A 5076-nucleotide genomic window follows, 5' to 3' on the forward strand; every position below is an offset into this window, starting at 1 on the left:
TTCAACAAAGATATTGCCCTATAATTTTTAATTTCTTTTCATCCTGGTTTTGTTTAAGTATCAAAGAAATAATTGCCTCTTTCCAGGTATCCGGAATCTTCTCTTCTTTTCTTGCTGTGTTACATATATCTTCCAAGGTTATTATTATTTGCTCTTTGAAGATATGATAAAACTCTTTAGGTAATCCATCTGGGCCCGGAGCTTTCCCTTTATTTTGTTTCTTTATTGCTTCAATAACTTCCGTCTTAGATATTGGTTGGTTTAATATTTCTTTTTGATCCTCAGTGAATTTTTCCAATGGATGTATCCTCAAATAATCTTTTATGTGTTCTATGTTCACGCTCGGTTTTCGTCTAAGACTCTGTAAAAGTTTTCTATTGCTTTCTGAATATCCACCATTCTATTTATCTCTTTATCATCTTTTCTTAATGTTTTAATATATGTTCTCTCTTTCTGTTGTCTAAGTTTTATTGCCAGCCATCTGGTACGTTTATTAGCATTTTCAAAAAAGTTATGTTTTGCAAAAAATAGTTTTTTGGCTAGTTCTTCTTTTAATAGACAGCTCATTTGATGGTGTAATAGTTTAAGTCTTTTTTCTGCACTCTCATTATATTTTCCTGGTTTTGTATTTGTTTTCGCAAATTTTCATATTTTTGTTTCCTTCGTTTATTTATTCTTGATGTCTCTTGTATCATAGTTCCTCAAATAAACGCCTTCATTGCGTCCCATACAACCGTTATTGATGTTTCTGGTCTTCTATTCTCTTTAAAGAAAAATTCCAACTCTGTCTTCAGTTTCTTAACAAATTCTTCATTTCTCAGAATTGACAAATTCAGTGTCCATCTACTCTTTTTATTAATCGTTTGTAGTTCCATATATACCGGTTTGTGATCTGCAAAAATTCCAGCTTGAATTTCTGCTTATATCAAGTCTTTTATCAAAACTGTAGAGATCGATACCATATCAATTCTTGACCAGGAATCATGTCTTGCGGAATAATAGGTGAATTGTTTTGATGAAAAGTTTCTTACTCTCCAAGCATCCACCAAGTTTAGTTCTTCTACCAGATGAACTAGAGTCTTTGGAGTTTCCATCCCTGTTTTCCTTTTCTTTACAGTCGACTTTCTATCTTTATCTTTATCCCATACAGAGTTGAAATCGCCTAGAAGACAGATATTTTGAGAGTCCGGTTGAGTAAGAAGATTGTGAAGTTTCTTGTAGAATTCTTCCTGGTCGTGGTTTGGAGCATATATGTTTACTACCAAAAAAATTTTCCCTTCATTTTGTATTTCCACCATTAAAATTTTGCCATCTTCAGATGCATATGTCAATTCAGGAAACAAGTTATCTTTAACATAAGTAGCCACTCCTCTTTTCTTTTTCTCCTTGCCACAAACCACAAAAGTTTTTCCTAATTTTTTTTATTTTGGAGATATTTTTCATCTTTTCTACATATGTGTGTCTCTTGCAAACAAATTAAATCCAGTTGCTGTTTCGCCAATTGATGTAATATCCTTCTTCTTTTTTGTGGTCCATTCAAGCCATTGACATTTACCAATAACATTTTTATCTTTCCTCTATCCATCATTTTTTCCATTCCGTTGTTGCATTTTTTCTCTTATTTCCGGGTTCCAACAGGTGATCTTCTCTGGTTGCCTTTGGGTCTCTGTTCCCGGGGTTTTGTCCCTCCTATAGCTTCTTCTTCTTGGGGTCTCTGTTCTTCTTCTTCACCATCTTTATCTTCCTCCACGCCCATCTCTTTTCCAAAGGTAGCAAAAAAATCTTCTGCCTTGAATAATGATGTTCTCCGATACCTTTTCATCTGAAAAATAAAAGTGACACCCTCTGGAAGGAGCCAGCGATATTGTACATCGTTTTTCCTCAGGAGTGTTGTCAGTTTGGTATATTCTGTTCTTTTTTCTCTTACCCTCCATGGGGTTTCCTTCCAGACTTTTATTTCATTCCCATCCATCGTCATTGGTGTTGCATTTACTTCTTTCAAAATTTTATCTCTAATAATTCTTTTGCCAAACAGGATTTGTACTTCCCTTGGAACTTTCATTTGTCTCGCGTATGCTGAATTCATCCTGAATACTTGATCAAATTCATTTAGCATCTCTTCATCTTCCACGTGCATGTAATCTGCTAAAATCGTAGCCATTTTTCCGACGATGTCTTCATCTTTTTCCTCAGGAATATTCTGGAATCTCAGTACATACGCTGCTTTGTCGACTTGAAGTCTAGTCAGCTCTTGTTCATATTCTTCTTGCTTCAAGTCAAGTCTTCTTGTTTCATCTTCAATCTTTTTCATCTTAAAGTCCATCTTTTCTGTTTTCTTCTTCAATTCCACAATTTGTTTTGTATTTTCTGAAACTAGTGTTTGTATTGCTTGTAGACTGCTCACGAATTTTTCTGTTATTTGTTCCATATTTGTTTCCACTTTCTTCATTGAAATTTTGATGGGATCTACAGCTTTTGATTGGAGAATCACACCTAAACTCTTGACAGTTAGTGCCAGTCTTAAGGGCACAACTTCAAGGGCTGGGAGTTCGCACCCCAAACCTGAATACCCCCTACCAGCCTCAGAACCTCCATCTTAGCAGGATTCAGTCTCAGCCGGCTGTTTCAACCATCCCACCACAGCCTCCAACCCTTCAGACAAATTTGCTGAGGCAATGTCTGGCTGCCCACTCATCAACACGTAAAGCTGGGTATCATCAACATACTGGTGATGCCCCATCCCGAAACTCTACACCAGTTGGATGAGGGGGTGTATGTAGATGTTAAACAACACTGTAGAGAGGATTGCCCCCTGATGAACCCCACATAATAAGGGATACATAGCTGATGTCCTCTCCCCCAGTGCCACCCTCTGTCCCTGACCTTGGAGAAATGAGGTAAGCCACCTCAGGGCTACCTCATGGAAGGAAATCTAAGGAATTGGGCTAAATTGAGGTGACCTGAAATGAAATTCTAGACCTACTGGGGAAATTAAAAACCAGTAAGTCTCCAGGTCCTAATGGCCATTGTACCACCAGAAGACTGGAGAGAAGGAAATGTTACACCAGTTTTTAAAAAGGGATCCAGAGGGGAACCAGGAAATTACAGGCCAGTCAGCCTAACATCAACAGCCTAACAGCAAATTAGTAGAAACTGTAATCAAAGATAGAATTGTTAGGCACACAGAGGAACAAACCCTGCTGAGGGAAAATCAGCATGGCTTCTGCAAAGGGAAGTCCTGCCTCACCAACCTTTTGAGTCCTATGAGAATATGTTGGCTACCTCTCTCATAGTGGCTGTAGCCTTCCAAAAACTCTATGGTGTCACAAGGATCTACAGTAGTACTCACCATTTTACATAGAAAAATTATTAAATTGTATACAGCTGTTGCATACCTCCACTACAATCAAAGTAACAGTAAATTAATACAATCATACCCCCATTAAAGGAACCACTAATGGAGAAAAGCTGTCAAATCTAAACTTTGATTAAGACTAGAAGGTGCCATAGTTTTTAATGTTAAAAACCTTGTGGTTTATATAATTTCTAATATATGGTAGTTATAATAATATATTTAATATTTGTTAAGAATTAAGTTTTCATAGTATGTCACTCATAGTCTGTTGATTATTTCCACCGTGGTCCCTTTGTACTTAGGAAAACTGTTTTCACCAGGTGCCTAAAGCTCAAAAGAGGGGACATCAGGCAAACAGCATCAGGGAAACTTCAAGCAATTCAAAAGACAGCAGCAAGGTAGTTGACATTGATGATAGGAAACACATCTCACCAGTGCTGAAAAGGCTATACTGGTTGCCCTCTGTAAGCCCAAATTTAGAGGTAAGGTGGGTGGCTTAAAAACACACACTATTTGCAAGAAAGGAAAAGCATGTCAGAAAGGCTTTGATAAAATTCCAGAGTCTAGATTTATGTCAGGATCAGGCTCGTAGCTATGGTGGGGCCTCCCAGGGCCCAGCCCCCCACTTCCTACCAAGGCTTCCAACTTCCTATCTAGGCCAGCCCCCCCCCCAACTCTCTGAGCCACCCGGAGGACTCCCTGTGCTGCCGCCACTGCCCCTTCCCTTCCCCGCCTGCCAGCAGCTCTGCTGGCTCCATCCTGGGCTGGCAGTTGGGGGGAAGGGCCTGGGGATCCCAGGCTGGGGGTGGTGGCATGGGGTTCCCAGGTGAAGAAGCAGTGCGAGAAAGCCAGGCAGGTGAGCCTGCAGTTGAGGTGGGGCTGCCGCTGGCGGGAATCTTCAACAGTGCTCAGAGGCCAGCGGAGCTGGGCCAGGGCACCTCTTTCTCCTCCTCTTCTGCCTCCTCCTCCTGCACCTGGGTGCTCAGCTGGAGCATTAGCAGAGGCCAGCTCCATGGTGCTTGACTTAGTTCCAGGGCGCATCAGGGGGAAGCTGGTGGTGGCGGCACAAGACAGCCAGGTGGGTGGGTCAGCAGGCAAAATGGGGCCGGCGGGAACTTTGGGTGGTGCTCAAAGGCCAGTGGGGCTGGGTGGGGGTGCCTCTTCTGCCTCCCCCTTCTGTGTCTGGGTGTCCAGCCAGAGCATTGGCAGAGGCCAGCTCCATGGCGCTTGACTTAGTTCCAGGGTGCATCAGAGAAAGGGGCTGGGGGTCCCAAGCTGGCAGCGATGCAAGGCAGGCAGGTGGGCTGGCAGGTGAGGTGGGGCCAGTGGGAACTTTTGGCAGCATTCAGAGGCCAGCGGAGCTGGGCTGGGGCACCTCTTCCTCCTCTTCCCCTTTTTCCTGCACCTGGATGCCCAGCCAGAGTGCCAGTGGAAGCTAGCTCTGTGGCACTCAGCTTCCAGGTCGTGTCAGGGATAGGGGCTGGGGGTCACGAGCTGGCGGCGGTTGCCATTTCTTCCAAGCTTCATTTTTATTTCAGTGCCCCCCCAATTTAAGGAAAGGCCCCCTGAATTAAAAAATCCTGGCTATGAGCCCAATCAGGATTATCAGAATAAGGTTTTAAGAGGCACCCAAAAATTTACTAACACTTTTAGTGCATCCCAGACGTAGACCCTGATAATAGAAGAAAAAGTAAAGATACTGTGAAATGGATTTGATTTTA

The sequence above is a fragment of the Gekko japonicus genome, unplaced genomic scaffold (genome assembly GCF_001447785.1).
Source record: "Gekko japonicus isolate JY-2015 unplaced genomic scaffold, Gekko_japonicus_V1.1 scaffold803, whole genome shotgun sequence".
Classification (NCBI taxonomy): Eukaryota; Metazoa; Chordata; class Lepidosauria; order Squamata; family Gekkonidae; genus Gekko; species Gekko japonicus.